Below are 24,045 nucleotides of genomic sequence, written 5' to 3' on the forward strand. Positions count from 1 at the left end.
ACTGTTGTGACCAGATAGTATATAAGGGCTGCCAAGAGAACATGTCATCCTCCTTTTGTCTTCAGTGAATGTTTTGTCTGTTGCGATTGTTGTTTCAAGGTAAGCCAACTGACAATGTCTGAGAAGTGTTTCAAGCGTTGTACTGATCCATGTCCGAGATATCTGACACTTTTAGATCCTGTATACCACGCCGGTCCGAATCTGCACCCAGGCAGCCAGGGGAACCTAGCCCGTCATGGTCTGAGGATCATAGACAGGCCAGAGGTCTAGCGTCCCTTCTCGAGCCCCTCATCCTCAGAGGAGTAGGTCCCAGAGAAGGCGTGATGCTAGAAAGAAGAAGGATTTAAGAGAGTTAATTCAAAGCCGGCGCACTAAGCACCACTGAATATTTCTTCTCTTTTTGAGGGTTTTTCCATCTCCCTCTCCTCTTCTTCTTCTGTCCCCCTGTACCCTTCTTTGCCCTGCAAACGCTCTGACAACAGGCCTGAAGCCTGGGCCCGAAGATGAGTTCTTTCCTTTCCTGGAACTCCTTCTGAGGGTCCGGCTTAGTGCTTGATATGGAGCGCAGCCTTTTTCAGACTGCTTGAGTGTGACTCTTTTTGGTCTCAGGTGAGCTTAGCTGGTCTCTTCCTCGCTAAGGGAGGTTTATGTATTTTGCAGTGACCATGGCTCCCTGCTGAAAGGCTTGTGGGGCTTTTATTTTGTAACTTTAGGTTTTTTTGGGGGGATTTTTGCAGTAATGTGGCAAGCGATATTATCATTAACTGCCCTTTACTTCTGAAGCATCCTTGTTGGGCTTCAGTTGAGTTCAAGTTTTCTGGTGTAGGCCGTCATTGGCCTCCGCCTTATGCATTAGGTAAGAATGTGAGTAGCATGCCCAGTGGCCTCCTCTCCTCTGTTCAGAGTGTACCTTTACTCCATTGCTACTAAGGTTTTTTTTTAGCAATGTTGAATATGTGGTTCCCTGGCAATGTTTATCATTTATCATAGCCATTTGTGTAGGCTTTGTTAGTTAGCCTCCCTGTGGATGCCTGAGCGTTGTAGGTTTCCTCTCGCTTTGAGAGTATGCTCTTTTCTGAAGCCTCCGCTCTCTGAGCTTGGTAGTCTCTTTGTGAGTTTTGGTTGAATTTTTGGCCTCCTTGATCTCCCTCTGTTGAGGCCACTATTCATCCAGAGCTAGCTCCTTTGAGTTTCTCTAGATCCCCTGGTCTCTCTTAGTCTATACATCCAAGCTCTATGCCCCATTCATGCTTTACACCTATACTGCTTGGGTCAAATGCGTTAATTCTCCTTTAATTGGAGTTGGCTCCCTGGAGCTTCATCATTGGCAACCGGGCTCGCGGCCGTGCTTTTTTGGGAGTGGTAAGCCCTTCATGAGGCCTCCTCGTCATCCCAGTGGCATTATCTTTGTGCTCCACTTTATTTAAGGGTAGATAGTGATATGCTAAGCACACAGCTCGTGTTTGCTGTGTGTGTCACAAGCTATTCCTAGCTTGTGACATATACTCTCACTCTCAAGTGGTTGGCTCCTTGGAGCCTTCTTCGGAATGTTTATTTGATGGCGGTAGGCTTCACTTTCTGTCTACCTCCATCTCTGAAGCTGTTAGATTCTCCAGGCTTTCTGTTCGGTATATACAGTGGGTACAGAAAGTATTCAGACCCCCTTAAATTTTTCACTCTTTGTTATATTGCAGCCATTTGCTAAAAACACAGATTTGTTGACATTTTTGCAATTTATTAAAAAAGAAAAACTGAAATATCACATGGTCCTAAGTATTCAGACCCTTTGCTCAGTATTTAGTAGAAGCACCCTTTTGATCTAATACAACCATGAGTCTTTTTGGGAAAGATGCAACAAGTTTTTCACACTTGGATTTGGGGATCCTCTGCCATTCCTCCTTGCATATCCTCTCCAGTTCTGTCAGGTTGTATGGTAAATGTTGGTGGACAGCCATGTTTAGGTCTCTCCAGAGATGCTCAATTGGGTTTAAGTCAGCACTCTGGCTGGGCCATTCAAGAACAGTCACGGAGTTGTTGTGAAGCCACTCCTTCATTATTTTAGCTGTGTGCTTAGGGTCATTGCCTTGTTGGAAGGTAAACCTTCGGCCTGTTGAGGCCACTATTCATCCGGAGCTAGCTCCTTTGAGTTTCTCTAGATCCCCTGGTCTCTCTTAGTCTATACCTCCAAGCTCTATGCCCCATTCATGCTTTACACCTATACTGCTTGGGTCAAATGCGTTAATTCTCCTTTAATTGGAGTTGGCTCCCTGGAGCTTCATCATTGGCAACCGGGCTCGCGGCCGTGCTTTTTTGGGAGTGGTAAGCCCTTCATGAGGCCTCCTCGTCATCCCAGTGGCATTATCTTTGTGCTCCACTTTATTTAAGGGTAGATAGTGATATGCTAAGCACACAGCTATTCCTAGCTTGTGACATATACTCTCACTCTCAAGTGGTTGGCTCCTTGGAGCCTTCTTCGGAATGTTTATTTGATGGCGGTAGGCTTCACTTTCTGTCTACCTCCATCTCTGAAGCTGTTAGATTCTCCAGGCTTTCTGGGAATCTTCACCATTTTGGTACTGTTTCAGCAGAGTTTGAGTCAACTAGAATAGATTATCCACTGTGAAGGCCTCATCAACACGACAACCAGTGGCACAGCTCCTCAACAATTGTCCATACCGGCATGATGAATACGATCCTCAACTGGATTGAACTGGAATAAATACTTTGAATGTTGAGATCCTATTGGACTTATGATAGCAACCTGAATCGTAACAAAGCACTGTTCCACAGAGGAGAACTGGCCCCCCTACTAAGCCTGGTTTCTCCCAAGGTTTTTTTCTGCACCTATTTGCCACTTGTTTGCCACCTGATGTCACCTGTTGGAGTTTGGGTTCCTTGCCGCTGTCGCCTTTGGCTTGTTTAGTTGGGGACACTTGACATTTGACTTAACATTTGATATTCAACAGTGCTTTGATCTGCCTGCATTGACAGCATTTTCTTTAAGAGCTGCTGTGCAGCCAAAATTATATACCAGTTATCACTGTAAAGCTGCTTTGACACAATCTGCATTGTAAAAAGGGCTATATAAATAAAGGTGACTTGACTTGACTTGTTTTACAACTCTTTTTGTTCAAGCTAGGTTTTGCTTGTCCTGGTCAAGCTTAGTTCTCCCCTCATTTTTAGGGTCGTTGGACTTGCTCCCGTGGACCGGTCAGAAGGTAGAAGGGTTCTTGTGAGACCTCCCTGAAGGATCGGTATTAGGCTGTCAATACTCCCTTACTGTTTGAGTTCGGTATATACAGTGGGTACAGAAAGTATTCAGACCCCCTTAAATTTTTCACTCTTTGTTATATTGCAGCCATTTGCTAAAAACACAGATTTGTTGACATTTTTGCAATTTATTAAAAAAGAAAAACTGAAATATCACATGGTCCTAAGTATTCAGACCCTTTGCTCAGTATTTAGTAGAAGCACCCTTTTGAACTAATACAACCATGAGTCTTTTTGGGAAAGATGCAACAAGTTTTTCACACCTGGATTTGGGGATCCTCTGCCATTCCTCCTTGCATATCCTCTCCAGTTCTGTCAGGTTGTATGGTAAATGTTGGTGGACAGCCATGTTTAGGTCTCTCCAGAGATGCTCAATTGGGTTTAAGTCAGCACTCTGGCTGGGCCATTCAAGAACAGTCACGGAGTTGTTGTGAAGCCACTCCTTCATTATTTTAGCTGTGTGCTTAGGGTCATTGCCTTGTTGGAAGGTAAACCTTCGGCCCAGTCTGAGGTCCTGAGCACTCTGGAGAAGGTTTTCGTCCAGGATATCCCAGTACTTGGCCGCATTCATCTTTCCCTCGATTGCAACCAGTCATCCTGTCCCTGCAGCTGAAAAACACCCCCACAGCATGATGCTACCACCACCATGCTTCACTGTTGGGACTGTATTGGACAGGTGATGAGCAGTGCCTGGTTTTCTCCACACATACCGCTAAGAATTAAGGTCAAAAAGTTCTTGGTCTCATAAGACCAGAGAATCTTATTTCTCACCATCTTGGAGTTCTTCAGGCGGGCTTTCATGTGTCTTGCACTGAGGAGAGGCTTCCATCGGGCCACTCTGCCATAAAGCCCCGACTGGTGTAGGGATGCAGTGATGGTTGACTTTCTTCAACTTTCTCCCATCTCCCGACTGCATCTCTGGAGCTCAGCCACAGTGATCTTTGGGTTCTTCTTTACCTCTCTCACCAAGGCTCTTCTCCCCCAATAGCTCAGTTTGGCCGGACGGCCAGCTCTAGGAAGGGTTCTGGTCGTCCCAAACGTCTTCCATTTAAGGATTATGGAGGCCACTGTGCTCTTAGGAACCTTAAGTGCAGCAGAATTTTTTTGTAACCTTGGCCAGATCTGTGCCTTGCCACAATTCTGTCTCTGAGCTCTTCAGGCAGTTCCTTTGACCTCATGATTCTCATTTGCTCTGACATGCACTGTGAGCTGTAAGGTCTTATATAGACAGGTGTGTGGCTTTCCTAATCAAGTCCGAATCAGTATAATCAAACACAGCTGGACTCAAATGAAGGTTTAGAACCATCTCAAGGATGATCAGAAGAAATGGACAGCACCTGAGTTAGGTGAATACTTAGGACCATGTCATATTTCAGTTTTTCTTTTTTAATAAATCTGCAAAAATGTCAACAAATCTGTGTTTTTCTGTCAATATTGGGTGCTGTGTACATTAATGAGGAAAAAAATGAACTTAAATGATTTTAGCAAATGGCTGCAATATAACAAAGAGTGAAAAATTAAGGGGGTCTGAATACTTTCTGTACCACTGTAGGTTCGGAGTTTCTCTATCTCTTACTATATTCTGGTCTCTGTTCCTCCCCTGCTTAGGTAGAGTACCCAGCCTCCAGAGTGCTCAATCTCACTCTGTAGATCCTAGGTTGAGTATGTTACTCCCCTCTTTCAGGGTCTAAAGCAATGTGCTGAGTTCTACTCCCAGGGATGCCTGTCTCTGGTTCGGTGAGTTTGGTCCTGCCATGTGCAGTCCCTCTCACGGGGCTTTGCTCTCTGAGGATTCTGAGATTCTGTTCTGACAGAGAGGTTTGATTAGCTGTTGGTTGGGCTAGTTTAGCCTCCCTGGTAAAGTGACTGGCCAGTGTCCCTCTCAGTCCTCTGTCCATACTCCCTTAAAGGAACCCTTCTATTGAAGTTATTGGTTCCAAGCCTTTAAGCGGCCTTGGCAGGCCTTCACCTTTGTGGAGGCCTCTTTGAGGCTGTTTGGCTTGGGCAGTGGCTGTAGGGAGTAATGTCACTGACAGTCTAGCGTGTGACCAAAGAGGGTTGAGTGTTGCTACTCTCTTCTCAGCCATTGTTGGCATGCACTCCCCTCAGCATGGCGGCATGGGTATTTCATTCCCCATATGTGTTCTAGGATGCAATGCAAGTTCCCTTTATAAAGGGAATGTCTCTGGTTACGAATCGGGTTAGAACAGGGAATGAGACACAGCGTCTTGTTTGCCATGTCTCTGGGCTGCCTGCTACAGTCACTTCAGACAAATAGCGGATAACATGTTCTCTAGGCGCCCCTTATATACCGTCTAGTTACACTAGTATAACGTCATAGGCTGTTGCCAGCCAATAGGATTAGCGTGATTCAACTATCGCTTCAGACACCTGTCACACGAGAGCGTTCCCCCATATGCATTCTAGGACACAGTGTATCATTCCCTATTCTCAGGGAACCAGGGTTACAGTTGTAACCCAAGATGTTTTCCAAAGTTTGCATACCTGTAACTCTAAAAGTATTCAAGATATCTTAATATTCTCCTAGATTCTCATTCTTAATAAACTTTTCTTTTGGAATCTTCATTTTCAAGGCTCTATATAGTTTAGTCCCATAGATATTGAGACCCCAATGTAACTCCATGTCCAAATTGTTGAATTTTACCCTTTTTCAATGGTCAAGAATCAAATGTAGGTAGCTTTTTAAACAACTGATAGTTATTGTGTTTAAAGAAGAATGTCTGAAGAACAAATAAAACTGAAACTAGAAATGTATCTTGTTTCTTTCTATCAAAACAATTGAACACAACACACCTCTCTGAGTGCCAAAAATATTTTTTTTTTCCAAAGATTACATGTCTTTTAATTCAATCTTAATTTCATTTTAGATTCTTGTTATTTCTTATGAAACTTTTCTTTTGGAATATTCATATTTAAGGCTCTACGGTGCCCTCCACAAATATTAGCACCCTAAGTAAATATGAGCAAAGGTGGCTATGAAAAAAAATCTGCATTGTTTATCTTTTTGATCTTTCATTCAAAAATTCACAAAATTCCAACCTTTCATTGAAGGAAAATAATTGAAAATGGGGGGGAAAGCTCGTTATGAAATAAATGTTTTTGTCCAATACACGTTTGCCCCAATTATTGGCATCCTTAGAAATTCTTCAGAGTAAAATATCTCTGAAGTATATTCCCATTCCCATTTACATTTTTTAGCACACCAGGGTGACTAGGAGCATGAAATTGTCCAGCCATGACTTCCTGTTCCACAGGAGTACAAATATGCGTAAACACAAAGGCCAAATCCCCTTAATCAGTCATCACAATGAGAAAAAACAAATAATATACTTCAGGGGCCATATTCACAAAACTTCTTAAGGCTAAAAGTAGCTCCTAACTTGCCAATTTAGGAGAAACTCTTAAAAATAATGGGCGTGTCAGTACTAATTTTAGGAGTCCTAAATTTTTGCTCTAAGAGTATTTCACAAAGCATTTTAGCGCTAAAACTAGCTCCTAAATCTGTGAAACATTAGGAGTAGTCAAGAGGACTCCTAAGTCACTAAGACCAATTCACAAACAGTCCTAATCCACCCAAAGAAACTGAACACCATTGAGGCAATAATGATAGAGCCTTAGGTGCTCAACTTTTTCTTCATAAATACAATGCATTTTGATTTATAGATTTGAATCTATATGATGAGACGGCAAAAATAAATCTTTAACAAATAAATAAATATTATCTGATTACCTGTGACAATGGTTTTCATGAATTCACAGTTACAAATAAAAATTGCACATAAAAAAAAAAAAAAAAAAAAAAAAAAAAATATATATATATATATATATATATATATATATATATTAGGGGTGTAACGGTTCACAAAATTCACGGTTCGGTTCGATACGATACACTGGTGTCACGGTTCGGTACGGTTCGGTACGTTTTATCACAGCTATGCAGTGTTTTCAGCCACATAACGTTCTTTAACGTTCATTCTTTTAAGATTTCAGACATTTATATACGCATAAGCACCATTAAGACAATATATTTAGAGTTTATAAAATGCACACTGATGTCAGAAATCAGTGGAAGGAGCAATAACAATCCATTCATGTACAATTTGCCGATATTTATTCATATCAGACACACACAATGGGCCTAAGTAACTATAAAGTTTACTCTATTATTCTTCCAGTTCACCAGCCACTTACTTGCATATATTTCGGGAGAAAATGATGAATTCACCTGCTGTAAATCCGACTGACAGGACTCTGTGAACTGCAGCGCAAACTAAGATGGCGGCGCCTATCTCGCGTTATAGATCAAGATAAAGATCATTTATAAAGGCTTTTAAACGACAAAACACACTCACTTACACATATTTGAGGATCGGAATATCAGATAGTTGATAACATGGTAAGCAAGTTTGTGAATATTTTAAATAAACAAGGAAAAACAAAATAATAGCGATCCATCTGTCATACAGTGTTATTGTTGCTGCGCTCAGCGCTTGTGACACGCAAGACGCGTCGCTATGGAAACATTAAAGGCAAACGTTCTGAAATAATGGTTGCATTAAAAAAAACTCACTCTGGGGGGAGATTAGAATATTTTAAACTCACGCTTGAAAGAGATAAAACAAAAACAGCTCCTTATAAAAAAATGAAAATGTTATATAGCTTACATGGAATCCAAAGTGCACCCAAACACCAGACCTGTTGGTTATTTGGACGATCTTCTATTTCTGGTCTGTTAAACCTTTACAGTCTATGTGTTAAACACATTAGCCATTTTGCAAAGAGCCTTCAGCGCGTACTGAGTGAGCGAGCGCCTGCCTGAGTAGCCACATGTAACGTCAAATCAGACGCTCCAGACGCCCCAGACGCGTTCGGTTTACATTTACATTACATTTAGTCATTTAGCAGACGCTTTTATCCAAAGCGACTTACAAATGAGAGTAGTAGAATCAATTAAATCAACATGAGAACAACAGTATGTAAGTGCTGAGTGAAGTCACAGTTATGTCAGTAAAGTGCTCATAGCGAATTTTTTTTTTTTTTTTTTTTTTTTTTTTTTTAAATAAATAAATACACAGGAGAAGAATATTAGTCAAGGTAAGTGCTACTACTACTGGGTCAAGTGCTGACGAAAAAGATGCGTCTTTAGCATTTTTTTGAAAATGGCTAGAGACTCGGCTGCTCGGATAGAGCGTGGTAGGTCATTCCACCAGCCAGGAACAGTCCCGGAGAAGGTCCGTGAGAGTGATTTTGTGCCCCTATGTGACGGCACCACAAGGCGCCGTTCACTTGCAGAACGCAGGTTTCTGGAGGGCGCGTAAGTCTGAAGTAGTGAGTTAAGGTATAGCGGTGCAGAGCCAGCTGTCGTTCTGTAAGCAAACATCAGAGCCTTGAATTGGATGCGAGCAGCTACTGGCAGCCAGTGCAGACTGATGAAGAGAGGAGTGACATGCGCTCTCTTCGGCTCGTTGAAGACCAGTCTTGCTGCAGCATTTTGGATCAGTTGTAGAGGCTTGATAGTGCATGCTGGAAGGCCAGCCAAGAGAGCATTACAGTAGTCCAGTCTGGATAGAACAAGAGCTTGGACAAGGATTTGTGTGGAATGTTCAGATAGGAAGGGTCTAATCTTCCTGATGTTGTACAAGGCAAATCTGCAGGACCGGGTCGTTGCTGCAACATGATCTGTGAAGGTTAGACCATCATCCATCACCACTCCAAGGTTGCTGGCTGTCCTGGAAGGAGTGATGGTTGAAGACCCAAGTTGAACTGAAAGGTTGTGATGAAGTGTTGGGTTTGCACCGATCACAAGCAGTTCCGTTTTTGCAAGGTTGAGTTGGAGGTGGTGGTCCTTCATCCAGGCAGAAATGGCTGTCAGGCAGGCTGTGATGCGACCAGCAACCGTCGGATCATCTGGTTGGAATGAGAGGTAGAGTTGTGTGTCATCAGCATAACAGTGATGGGAGAAACCATGATCCTGAATGACCGATCCTAGTGATGACGTGTAGATGGAGAAGAGAAGTGGACCAAGCACAGAGCCCTGAGGTACCCCAGTAGCAAGATGATGTGACTTGGACACCTCACCTCTCCAAGATACCCTGAAGGACCTACCTGAGAGGTAAGACTCGAACCACTGGAGCGCGGTTCCCGTGATGCCCTTCGACATGAGTGTAGACAGGAGGATCTGGTGGTTCACTGTGTCAAAGGCAGCAGACAGGTCCAGCAAGATGAGTACTGATGATTTTGAAGATGCTCGTGCCAGTCTCAGGGCTTCAGTGACTGAGAGCAGGGCAGTCTCAGTAGAGTGGCCACTCTTGAAACCAGACTGGTGGTTGTCAAGGAGGTTGTTCTGTGAGAGATAAGTAGACAGTTGGTTGAATACAACTCTCTCAAGTGTCTTAGCAATGAAAGGAAGAAGGGATACTGGTCTGTAGTTTTCTAAAAGAGCTGGATTCAGAGTGGGTTTCTTAAGCAGTGGGGTAATCCTAGCCTGCTTAAAAGCTGTGGGAAATGTTCCAGTGTGAAGGGAGGAATTGATAATGTGAGTGAGTGCAGGTAGAATTGAGGAGGAGATGGCCTGAAGAAGAGGAGTGGGGATAGGGTCTAGCGGACAGGTAGTAGGGTGATTGGAAAGAATGAGTTTGGAAACATCTGCCTCAGAAAGCATGGAGAAGGAGGGGAGAATTTGTGTGTTTTCAATTAAGATGTTCTTGTCAGTGTGTGGTGTGGAGAATTGGCCGCTGATGGTTGTTATTTTATGTGTGAAGAAAGTGGCAAAGTCATCAGCTGTAAGAACTGATGTGGGAGGGAGGGGAGGAGGGCAAAGAAGAGAAGAGAAGGTTTTGAAAAGTGTTCGGGAGTCATTTGAGTTGTTAATTTTAGTGTGATAGTAGGAGTTTTTAGCATTGGTGACATTAGTAGAGAAAGAAGAAAGGAGTGACTGATATAAGCTAAGGTCAGTAGGATTTTTAGATTTGCGCCACTTCCTCTCTGCAGCCCTGAGTCTAGACCGATGCTCACGGAGAACATCAGAGAGCCAGGGGGCAGAGGGGTTGGCGCGGGCTGGTCTGGTTAAGAGGGGGCAAAAATCATCTAAGCAGGATGATAGAGTGGTGCAGAGAGTGTCAGTAGCAGTGTTAGTGTCCATTGATGAGAATTGGTTAGCGGGAGGAAGTGTGGATGAGACCGAAGAGGATAGATGAGATAGATGAGATGGTGAGAGGTTTGAACGCAGCATAACATAAACGTATAAGTTGGTGGTTTTTTTTCTTCGGGGGTGTCAGGGGCATTGCCTGTTACGTCGTTTGGGTTATTGGGCTACCTTGTTGAACGCATAACATTATATTTCACAAACTTTTTTATTTTCCAAATGTAATTAATTAGTCCAACGAACCGTTCGGTACATAATGCGTACCGCGTACCGAACCGAAAGCCTCGTACCGAACGGTTTGATACGAATACGCATAGCGTTACACCCCCTAATATATATATATATATATATATATATATATATATATATATGAACATAAAATATATATATAAAGGTGTGCTGTCCAAGGGGATCAAGGGCTCCGAGCTTGAAATTTAGCCCAAGAGTACTCCCCTGTATCCCCACCCGAGAGTGAGGGACGGGGTGGCTGAGGGATGCAGAAAACTGTTGAAGTAACTATAAGCAAGTCGGCTCTCATCTGTGTATATATTCCTCCTCTCGAGCTACCGTTTGAATGTGTTCCTTGCATTTTGCATTCTCTTGAGATGCAGACATCCATGAGGCAGTCCACAATTAACTGTAAATATTAGCCTTAAATATTACACTTAGCCTACATTTTAAAACATTATTTGAATATGGCAACATTAAAACATATTTATTTGAATAGGGCAACATTTGTATTTTAAAACCTTTATTTTAATGTGGAAACATGACACCTCATTCTACAATATTTCTATGATTACATCGCTGACTCCTCCCCATCAGCCATTCACTGTGTGGTATACTCCATAGTAATGAGGTCAACCCCGCCCTTACTCTTAGCTTAAGACTTCAGTCTATTCCTTAGTAAAAGTTTGTCTCAGCAGCTTTGTGAATAGGTTTTAAGAGAAAACTCTTAGCTAAGAACTTTTACTGCTATTTAGGAGAACTCTTCGTGGTAAGATAAAATGTTTTGTGAATACAGCCCTTGATGTGCAGCAAAAGATCGTTGCACTTCACAAAATAGGAAATGGGTATAAGAAAAAAGCTAACGCATTGAAAATCCCCATTTCCACCATCAGAGAAATAATTAAGAAGTTTCAATCAACTAAAGATGTTACAAATCTGCCTGAAAGAGGACGTGTGTCTAAATCATCCTAATGCATGGTGAGGAGGAAAGTTTGAGTGGCCAAAGACTCTTCAAGGATCACAGCTGAAGAATTGCAGAAATTAGTTGAGTCTTGAGTCTCAGAAAGCTTAAAAAAATTACCAAACAGCACCTACATCCCCACAAGTTGTTCGGGAGGGTTTCAAGAAAAATCCTTCTTTGCTCATCCAAAAACAAACTCCAGCATCCAAAATCAAATCCTGACCACTTCTGTTAGAAATCCAATAATGGGCAGTGGTTGGATCGTCCATCAGGACAATGATCCAAAACAAACATCAAAACCAACACAAAAATGTGTCACTGAGCACAAAATGAAGCTTCTGCCATGGCCATCCCAGTCCCCTGACCTGAACCCTAATGAGAATGAGTGGAGTGAACTGAAAAGAAGAAGCACCAACATGGAGCTGGGAATCTGAAGGATCTGGAGAGAATCTGTATGAAGGAATGGTCTCTGATCTCTTCTCAGGTGTTCTCCAAACTCATCAGGCATTATAGAAGAAGACTGTTATCTTGGGAAAAGGACATTGCAATAATTGGGTGACAATAATTGTGGCCAACATGAACAACAGAAAAACGTTTATTTCATAATGAGCTTTTCCACCCATTTTCAATTGTTTTACTTAAATGAAAGGTTAGAATTTTTAGAATTTTTTTTTAATGAAAGATCAAAAAAATAAATACTGCAGATTTATTTTCACAGCCGCCTTTGCTCATATTTACTAAGGGTGCCAATATTTGTGGACACTGTATATGTGTCACGATCACGTCTGTTCCTGTCACATCCCGGACTACATTTCCCATGATCCTCCATTGCTCATCACCTGCACTCACTTCACAATCACTCCACACTAATCACCACACCCAGCTGCCACTCATTACCAGGACTATAAAGGACTGTCACACACCACCTCACCGCGAAGTCTTGATTACACTGTGTGTCAATTCCAAGCGTTATCCTGTTTTCCTGTCTGTTCCTGTCTTTGACCCTTGCCTTGTTATCCTGTTCCGTGATTGATATCTGCCTGCCTTTGACCATTGCCTGTATTTTGACCACGATTCTGCCTGTTCCTTGTGATTCCTGTTTGCTCCTGTCTGATCCTGCCTTTACGACCACTCCTACTTCAATAAAGCTGCAAATGGATCTTACCATGAGTCTCCCTTCGTTACAATATGGTTCAATCCCATAGATATAGGAATGTCAATGCGCTAACGGGAGTTACGATACTGCGTATTTGAACTCATAGTGGCTTCAGAAGCTGTTAAAATGAACAAAATCCCATCTTCCAAATATCCCGAATACTGAATAAAATGTAGATTCTTATAAATATACTTTTAAGAGCAAGTTAATGTGCCTAAACTTTCAGTGGATTTCTGGGGCCGTATTCACAAAACATCTTAAGGCTAAAAGTAGCTCCTAACTTGCCGATTTAGGAGAAACTCTTAAAAATAATGGGCGTGTCAGTCCTAATTTTAGGACTCCTAAATTTTTGCTCTAAGAGTATTTCACAAAGCATTTTAGCGCTAAAACTAGCTCCTAAATCTGTGAAACGTTAGGAGTAGTCAAGAGGACTCCTAAGTCTACCCCACAAGAAATTTTACGTTCCCAGAACATTCTCAGAACGTCCCCACTGGTGTTGAGTAACGTTCCCATTATGTTCACAGACGGTCAAGATGTGGAGTTCTTTTAAGGTTTAGGGGACGTTATTTGGTGGACCTTCAGGGAACATTCAAGACATTCTCTGAACGTTTAGGGAACCATACTTTATTTGGAAATGTTCTCAGAACGTCCCCGCTGCCCTTGTCAAAAACTTGACTAATAAAAGTGGCTGTTCAAACAAAAACTATTTTCACTTAAAGCTCTTTACAGGTATTTCCTGGATTAATATTATGAACCCTTTTCTTCAAATTGCAAATCTCTTGCATTAAGTCATTAGCTGACAAAAACACACACATGAACTAATGTAACTGCTGTATCACTGCATCAGTAACTACACAGTTACTGTCTTTAAATAAAGCAACATGCAGCAGAACATCAGTGTTTCTGGATCATCACTGACTGAAGCACAGGAGCTACCCTTCAGCACAATGGTGACACATAAAACTCAGATAACACAAACAACATTAAACAATAACAGGGGCTGTATTCACAAAACATTTTATCTTACCACTAAGAGTTCTCCTAAATAGCAGTAAAAGTTCTTAGCTAAGAGTTTTCTCTTAAAACCTATTCACAAAGCTGCTGAGACCAACTTTTACTAAGGAATAGACTGAAGTCTTAAGCTAAGAGTAAGGGCGGGGCTGACCTTGTTGCTATGGAGTATCACACAGTGATTGGCTGATGGGGAGGAGTCAGCGATTTAATCATAGAAATATTGTAGAATGAGGTGTCATGTTTCCATATTAAAATAAAGGTTTAAAAATACAAATGTTGCCCTATTCAAATAAATGTTTTTTTAATAAAGATGTTCCCACAGTCAAAATAAAATGTTGACATATTGCTGCCATCTCAAGAGAATGCAGAATTCAACCGACAAATTATGTTTTATAAACAAAGTTTGGGAGAAACACATTCAAACGGTCTTTCTAATCAGCACGAGAAGAGGAATAAATACACAGAGGGGATACATATATATATATATATATATATATATATATATATATATATATATATATATATATATATATATATATATATATTTTTTTTTTTTTTACTCTATTAAATTATTTGTAAGTGTGAACTCATGAAAACCACTGCCACAGGTAATCAGACAATATTGATTTATTTGTTAAAGATTAATTTTTGGCGTCTCATCATAGATTCAAATCTATAAATCAATTTTTTTTTTTATTGCATTGCATTTTATTGCATTTATGAAGAAAAGGTTCAACACCTAAGGCTCTGTCGCTATTGCCTCAATGGTGTTCAGTGTCTTTGGGTGGATTAGGACTGTTTGTGATTTGCTCTTAGTGACTTAGGAGTCCTCTTGACTACTCCTAACGTTTCACAGATTTAGGAGCTAGTTTTAGCGCTAAAATGCTTTGTGAAATACTCTTAGAGCAAAAATTTAGGAGTCCTAAAATTAGGACTGACACGCCCATTATTTTTAAGAGTTTCTCCTAAATCAGCAATTTAGGAGCTACTTTTAGCCTTAAGATGTTTTGTGAATACGGCCCCAGATCTCTCTAGATATCTGCATCTTCACTTATTACAAACCACTCTGACTTTGTTTCTTTCATACAAATCTTCTTAATGAGGTGTTGATGTTTTATCTAAATTTATAGATATCACCGTTACGGAGGTAAGCGCTTGCTTTAGTTGGGCTCCTGACCCTTGACAATTTGACTTTATTTTTTCTTTAATTGTTGTAACTGTGTTTTTCTAAAGCATTTGTTACTACAAAAAATTGTGAGAAAATAAATATTATCAGTTGGGTTTGGATGCTTAGTCATTATTGTTGATTTGATCATCATACAGTGACCTTATTCACTGATCTTCGAATATTGTGTTTTCTTTTATGTAGACATATAATGCATTAGATCCTGTTCTTCTTTGAAAGTTTTTATCCTTATGCAGAAATTATTCAGACAACATCATGTCGATTCACACAGAAATCAAGATTCTGCGTATGATCCTCAACAATGGTGACAAAATTTTCAGATAACCAGATTAACTCTGAACATCACAAAACAAGCAAAAAAGATTTTTTTTAGTGTCACCATTGTTGAGGATCATACGCTGATTCATCGTGTCTGTGTGAGTCTAAAAGACACTGCTCAAAACATTGTATAAAATATTTTTATCAAAAAAAGGAGGGGAAAAAAGTTGATGCAAAACTGACATTTAACACACTCATAGTTTAGACTCTGGAGAAGACCAGTGAATCACCAGCACTAAACAACCAAATTCATCTGATCAGACTTTCTCCTGCATAATTTGCTATAAAAAACGTGTTTTGAAAACACAGTTAAAGCAGCCAAAAAAAAATTTAATAGTTAAATAGCAAAAATCAAGAGCCCATCTAAAGCAAACGCTCTCCTCTATAACGGTGACTTCAAACTTTATTATTTTCTATAAAACACCCACACAGAAGGCAAAGTTCTTGTGCAACTTTGTCTAAAAGTGACGAAAATTCTGAAATTTTACAGAACATTTGGGACATAAAACGTCCTCTTTTGGTTATGAAAGAGCTGCAGTTCAAGGTTCATTACATGATTTTAGGGGGACGTTCCAATTTGGTTTATTTTATGGTCAGATAAGAACATTACAAAGAGGACGTTTGGGAAGTTATCAGAATGTCCTATAGTGATAGTCCCCTAAACATTCCCAGAACGTCCTGAATGTTCCCTGAAGATCCACCAAATAACATTCCCCGAAGATCCACCAAATAACATTCCCCAAACCTTAAAAGATCTCCACATCATGACCGTCTCTAAACATTCTGGGAACGTTACTAGACAATGTTCTTAATACCAGTGGACGTTCTGAGAATGTTCTGGGATCGTAACATTTTTAGCAGGACAACCTGTCACCTAGTAACGTTCCCAGAACGTTCTGAGATGGTCACGATGTGGAGTTCTTTTAAGGTTTGGGGAACGTTATTTGGTGGACCTTCAGGGAACATTCAGGACGTTCTGGGAATGTTGAGGGTACTATTACTATAGGACGTTCTGATAACTTCCCAAATGTCCTCTTTGTAACGTTCTTGCATGACCATAAAATAACCAAAATAGAACATCCCCCTAAACTCATATCGGGAACGTTATTAAATGATCAACAGAGGACTGTGTGGGAACGTTCTGTTAATGTCCCAAATATCCTCATTGTAACGTTCTTTTTTTGACCATAAAATAACCAAAATGGAACGTCCCCCTAAAGTCATATAAGGAACTGCAGCACTTTCATTACCAAAAGAGGACGTTTTAGGAACGTCCCGAATGTTCTGTAAAGGTTCAGAAATGTTATCCCCTTTTGAGAACTTTTAGGGAACATTCCATAAGGTCCTGAGAACGTTGCCTTCTACGTGGGTAAGACCAAATCACAAACAGTCCTAATCCACCCAAAGACACTGAACACCATTGAGGCAATAGCGACAGAGCCTTAGGTGCTGAACCTTTTCTTCATAAATGCAATACATTTTGATTTATAGATTTGAATCTACGATGAGACGCCAAAAAAAATCTTTAACAAATAAATAAAGATTGTCTGATTACCTGTGCCAGTGGTTTTCATTAGTTCACACTTACAAATGATCGAATAGAGTAAAACACACACACACACACACACACACACACACACATATATATATATATATATATATATATATATATATATATATATATATAATTTTATTTATTTTTTTAACTGTATATACTAGTTTAATTAGTGATACTTAGCCTATATTTTAAAACCTTTATGGCAACAATATGGCAACATTTTATTTTGAATAGGGCAACATTTGTATTTTTAAACCTTTATTTTAATATGGAAACATGACACTTCATTCTACAATATTTCTGTGATTAAATCACTGACTCCTCCCCCATCAGCCAATCACTGTGTGTTTACTCCATAGCAACGAGGTCAACCCCGCCCTTACTCTTAGCTTAAGACTTCAAGTTGGTCTCAGCAGGTTTGTGAACAGGTTTTAAGAGAAAACTCTTAGCTAAGAACTTTTACTGCTATTTAGGAGAACTCTTAATGGTAAGATAAAATGTTTTGTGAATACGGCCCCTGGTACTCAGAAAGTTATGTTTTATGCACTTCTTTTGATATAAGGAAACAAGATACGTTTATAGTTTCAACACTATTTATTCTTCAGATATTCCTCTTTAAATGCAACAAGTATCAGCTGTGTGCAAAATGAACCACATTTGGTTTTCGATCACTGAAAATGGGTAAAATTTAACAATTTGAACATGGAGCTGCTTTGAGATCCCCATATCTATGGGACTGAACTATAGAGGGCCTTAAACATGAATATTTATAAAGGAAAGTTTATTAAGAATGAGAATCTAGAAGGAATTAAGATATCTTAAAATTTTTGAGTTACAGGCATGCAAACTTTAGAAAAAGAAAATTAATATTTATGGCATTCATTCAAGTATGTTCTATGCCAGTGGTTTTCAACCTGTGGGCCGCGGCCCACTAGGGGTCCTCAGTGACCCTCCATGGCAGGGATTCCCAAAGTGTGGTGAGCGCACCCCCAGGGGTACGCGAGCTGCCATCATTGGGTGCACGAGAGGAAAAATGTAATGGCGGTCTGTTTTTTTAAGTGGGATTTTTCCATACAATAAAAAAAAAGAACAGTGAACATTTCCTTTGTAATCGCTTTTATTTTAAATAAAAAACTATAATTTATTCGTTTTTGATAGAAACGTAGAAAAAGACAGCTGTCGTCTTCTTCTACGCACTGTTCTTCTTTTATGCACTGCAGGCTAGGCTATATGAGTGCCAACTCGTTTCATGTTTCTTTTACGCGGCTGAAAATAACCGTGCTTTCTGTTACTGACTACATTTACGTGGACAGCAGTAATCTAATTACTGACCTTATTCTGAATAAGACAATATTATGATTTAGTTTGTTTACATGAATTGCTTTTAGAATATTCCATTCATGCTCCCATTTTACATGTTATAAAACATAGATCGATTAATGGCAAACATCAATTACGTCCCCACAGCACGCTATCCGACGTTCTCTTCAGAATTTCACGTATCACCACACAGTTCATGCCATATACACTTTGGGGTGTTTTCATTTTTAATCTTATGAAAGCTTCAAGTGCAGTTAATTATTAGACATGCTATACAAGCAAATATAGGCTATATACGGAGCCCGCACATGACAAGCAAGAATAAATAAATAATAAATTGTGTGCATGATTTACTAATTCGTTCCCTCGATTTATACATAGAGGGAACAAATTAGTAAATCGTTCGCACGATTTAGCCCAGGCTACTATTTATTTTCTCTCTCATGTGTGGGGCTCTGTAAATAGACAACAGTGCCACTGCGACAAACTCAGAGGTACTGGAATGAGAGATGAGGTGAGAGGAATTTGATTTGTAGCTTCTTGCTTGACGCTTGCTCTCTTGTTTGCCGTCAAAATGGTTGACCACTGCCGTGTGTGTATTATGTTTCCTGTTGCAAAATGTGGCGAAAACTCCCACATGACGTTAATAGTGTGATTAAGGTGTGTACATGTCTACAATACACTCCAATAATGCGACTAAAATAGGAATACTCCACCTGTCTTAATTCGATTTGTGTTTACCTCGAGTATGACTAGTCGGTCCTTTCTTAATCAGAGTATTGTCTTAATCGTATTAATATCGGATTACTGCTGTCCATGTAAACGTAGTCAATGAGCCTGTGTCTGTCACTTGTCCTCTTTAAAGCGGAAGCTTGTGCGTAGCTTTGTTGCATTATATTGAAACTTTGTTGATGTCGTTATTGTCATGCGTGTTCTGGTTATTTGCGCATGATTAAACCTGAGTCTTTATATGGCGATAAAACAACGCTTTGTTGCATTTTTTTTTTTTTGTAAGTGGGGATTGGGGGTGCGCCAACCCGGTTGGGACATAGAAGGGGGTGCGCAGGAAAAAAAGTTTGGGAACCGCTGCCCTATAGCAACTTCTACTACTGAAAACAAAATGGCTGCATCTTTATTTGCAGTTTCATTCCAGACTCTGATGTTTGTGAAATGCCACATCAATCCGTCAGTAAACTTGGAGCCGTCACCGGAATACTAACACACACGTACACACTTGCACTACATTTCCCACAAGCCCGTACCTTGGACTGATTACATCGGCAGTTGTAACCCATAACCCGGACTATAAAGGACTGCCAAACACCCCAGTACTCTGCAAAGTCTTGTTTTGCCTAGGTGGACATTACTGAGCATTTATTCCTTGTCTGATTTCCTGTTGCTGATTACGTTTGACCCTGTTTCTTGACCCTCGCTGCCTGCCCTTTGATCCTTTCCTGGTTACTGTTCTGTGAGTGATATCTGCCTGTCCTGATTCTTTGCCTGTCTTCTGACCACGATACAGCCTGCCTCTGTCATTCCTGTTTGCCCCTGTCTGACCCAGCCTGTACGACCACTCTGTTTTAATAAAGCATGCAAATGGATCCCAGTCTAAGTGATGATTCATTACAGTTTGATTCTGCACTGCTTTAATAATGTTCCACTAAATTATGTTTTTTTAACATCAGTTCGGGAGGAGCGCGTTCAGATAATTAAACTAATTAAGTCAAGTCAAGTCAAATTTATTTATATAGCGCTTTTACAATTGGTAATTGTTTCAAAGCAGCTTTACATATTAGAAGCACAGAAAAAAAGGGAAGTGGTTAAAACTGTACAAACAAGCGTGGTAATATGTAACATATACAAGATGGTGCTACATTAAGCCAATGTCGGCTGACTTCCAGGGGTGGAAAAAAACCCCTAGGAGAAAAACCCAGCGTGCTAGCACTGGGAAAAAAGTCCTAGGAGGGAAAAAAAACCCCTTGGAAGATATATATATGTAAATGTATATGGAGACCAAATTCTGAATTGTACATTTTTATTATAGAGATTAAAAATCGATTATATATAAATATATGTAAGCGGATACGGGGATCCTGGGCTACGTTGTAGTCAGGTCCAGACGCAGGTTCTCCATCTGACCTGGATACGGCCTGGATCCAGCACCCGGCAAACCTCAGGATAAGCAGAGAGACAGATATTAGCGTAGATGCCATTCTTGTTCTGATGTACAGGTATATCTAGTGTTATAGGAAATGTTCTCGGTTCCGGCCGACCTAATTATTGCAGCGTAACAATCCTTTAACGGATTTGAAAAATGTTAATGTATTGATAATGTGTTATGTGTATGCAAGAGCAAAGAGATGTGTTTTTAGTCTAGATTTAAACTGACAGAGTGTGTCTGCTTCCCGAACAATGCTAGGAAGATTGTTCCAGAGTTTAGGTGCTAAATAGGAAAAGGATCTGCCGCCTTCAGTTGATTTTGATATTCTGGGTATTATCAACTGGCCTAAATTCTGAGATCGCAATAAACGTGAAGGACTATAATGCATTAAGAGCTCACTTAGGTACTGGGGAGCTAAACCATTTAGAGCTTTATAAGTAAGTAGCAAGATTTTAAAATCTATACGATGTTTAATAGGGAGCCAATGTAATGTTGACAGAACTGGGCTAATATGGTCATACTTTCTGGTTCTAGTAAGAACTCTAGCTGCCGCATTTTGAACCAACTGTAGTTTGTTTAAAAGCCGAGCAGAACAACCACCCAGTAGAGCGTTACAATAATCTAGTCTTGAGGTCATGAATGCATGAACCAACTGTTCCGCATTTGTCATTGAGAGCATATGTCGTAATTTAGATATATTTTTTAGATGGAAGAAGGCGGTTTTACAGATACTAGAAACATGACTTTCAAATGAAAGATTGGTATCAAAGAGCACACCCAGGTTCCTAACTGAGGACGAAGGTTTAATGGAGCACCCGTCAAGTGTTAGAGAGTATTCAAGGTTTTTTCGTGAGGAAGTTTTTGGTCCAAAGATTAGGAAATCAGTTTTTTCTGAATTTAATAATAAGAAATTTCTTGTCATCCAGTTTTTAATGTCAGCTATGCATTCTGTTAGTTTTGTGAATTTGTAGGTTTCGTCAGGGCGCGAGGAAATATAGAGCTGAGTATCGTCAGCGTAGAAGTGAAAACTAACACCATGCTTCCTAATTATCTCTCCTAAGGGCAGCATGTACAGAGTGAAAAGCAACGGTCCTAATACTGAGCCTTGTGGTACCCCATATTTAACCTGTGATCGATACGACATCTCTTCATTAACTACCACAGACTGATAACGGTCAGATAAGTATGATTTGAACCATGCCAAAGCAATTCCACTAATGCCAATATAGTTTTCAAGTCTTTTTAAAAGAATGTTATGATCGATAGTGTCAAAAGCAGCACTGAGATCTAATAACACTAATAGAGAAATACAGCCACGATCGGATGATAGGAGTAGATCGTTTGTAACTCTAACGAGAGCAGTCTCAGTACTATGGTATGGTCTAAATCCTGACTGGAAATCCTCACAGATTCCATTTCTTTCTAAAAAGGAACATAGTTGTGTTGAAACTGCCTTTTCTAGTATCTTTGACAGAAAAGGTAGATTCGAGATTGGCCTGTAATTTACTAAATCTCTCGGATCTAGTTGAGTTTTTTTAATAAGAGGTTTGATAATAGCCTGCTTAAATGTTTTTGGCACGTGTCCTAGTGTTAAAGATGAATTAATTATATCAAGAAGTGGACCTACGACCTCTGGAAGCATTTCTTTCAGTAGTTTAGTCGGCATTGGGTCTAACATACATGTCGTTGATTTTGATGATTTGATAAGTTTAGATAATTCTTCCTCTCCTATAGCGGCGAATGATTCTAGTTTTACCTCAGGGACACTACAGTGCACTGTCTGAAGAGAAACTGTAGACGGTTGCATGTTTATAATTTTCTCTCTAATATTATCAATCTTGCAAGTAAAGAAGTTCATAAAGTCATTACTGCTGTGCTCTATGGAAACGTCAGCAGTTGAATCTCTGTTTCTAGTTAATTTAGCCACTGTGTCAAATAAATACCTAGGATTATGTTTGTTTTCTATTAAGAGATTTGAAAAATAAGTAGATCTAGCATTTCTTATGGCTGTTCTGTACTCAATCATTTTTTCTTTCCACGAAAGGCGAAAAACTTCTAGTTTTGTTTTCTTCCAACTACGTTCAGCTTTTCTAACAGCTCGTTTTAGAGCCCGAGTGTGCTCATCATACCACGGCGTTGGATTAGTTTCCTTAATCTTCTTTAGACGTAAAGGAGCGACCGCATCTAATGTGCTGGAAAAGAGAGAGCCAATAGTTTCTGTTGCAGCATCGAGTTCTTCTAAGTTGTCAGGTATACTAAGGCGATGAAACTGCTCCGGGAGATTATTTATAAAGCAATCTTTAGTGGCAGACGTGATTGTTCTACAATATTTATGGCTGGGTGGTGGATTTGTAGCCTTGGCTAATTGTATTATACACGAGACTAAATAATGATCTGATATATCATCGCTCTGCTGTAGAATTTCAACAGCATCAATATCTATTCCATGCGACAGTATTAGATCTAGGGTATGATTACGACAATGAGTGGGTCCTGACACGTGTTGTTTAACTCCAATAGAGTTTAAAATATCTGCAAATGCCAATCCAAATGCGTCTTTATTATTATCTACATGGATATTAAAATCACCAACAACAAGGACTTTATCCGCAGCCAGTACTAACTCTGATAGGAAATCAGCAAATTCTTTGATAAAGTCAGTATGGTGCCCTGGTGGCCTGTATACAGTAGCCAGCACAAATGTCAACTTACATAATGTTACATAAAGCACCATCACTTCAAAGGAATTATATTTGAAATTCTTTTGAATGATTCTGAATATATTACTATAAATTACAGCAACACCTCCCCCTTTGCCTTTCTGTCGAGGATTGTGTCGATAATCATAACCTTGAGGACTAGATTCATTTAAAGTAATGTAATCGTCTGGTTTTAGCCAGGTTTCTGTCAAACACAGCAAGTCTAGTTTATTGTCTGTGATAATTTCATTTACAATAAGTGCTTTTGAAGAAATAGATCTAATATTCAGTAACCCAAGCTTTATCATTTGTTTATCTGATTTATCTGTGATTTTCATTTTTTGAACATCAATTAAATTTTTACCCTTAAAAGGTTTTGGAAGTTTTTTGTATTTACTAGTTCGAGGTACAGACACAGTCTCTATGTGATAATATCTAGGTGAAAGTGTTTCTATGTGCTGTGAATTATCTGAGTTCTGTGACGTGAGGCGGCTAGCAGACGGAGATTAATTAAGTTATTCAACTCAATTAATGATGAGGTATATATATACAGCAGACTTACCTCTGTTTGTCAACAGTTTATCAGCATCCCTTCTCCATCCCGTCTCATCACTTCTAATCCTATCTATGCTTTATCCAACCTGGGGGAGTAGTCTGGGTTCGAGCCAAAACTCCGAGCTTGGAGGCACTCGGACAGCACACCTGTCACAATCACCGTCTGTTCCTGTCAGTTCCTGGACTACACTTCCCACAATCCTCCCTGCCAGTCACATGTTCACTCTACACCAATCACCTGTCGCCACATACAGCCATGCACACACTCCTCACTAATCACTACACCCAGCTGCAGCTTGTTACCTGGACTATAAAAGGACTCTCACTCACACCATCCAATCGCGAAGTTTTGATTCACCCTGTGACAATTCCGAGCGTTATTTCCCTGTCTGCCTGTCTGTTACCGTTCCTGTCTGTTTCCTGTTTATTGACCCGTTGCTGCCTGTCCTGA

Source organism: Chanodichthys erythropterus, chromosome 16, assembly GCF_024489055.1.
Source record: "Chanodichthys erythropterus isolate Z2021 chromosome 16, ASM2448905v1, whole genome shotgun sequence".
Lineage (NCBI taxonomy): Eukaryota > Metazoa > Chordata > Actinopteri > Cypriniformes > Xenocyprididae > Chanodichthys > Chanodichthys erythropterus.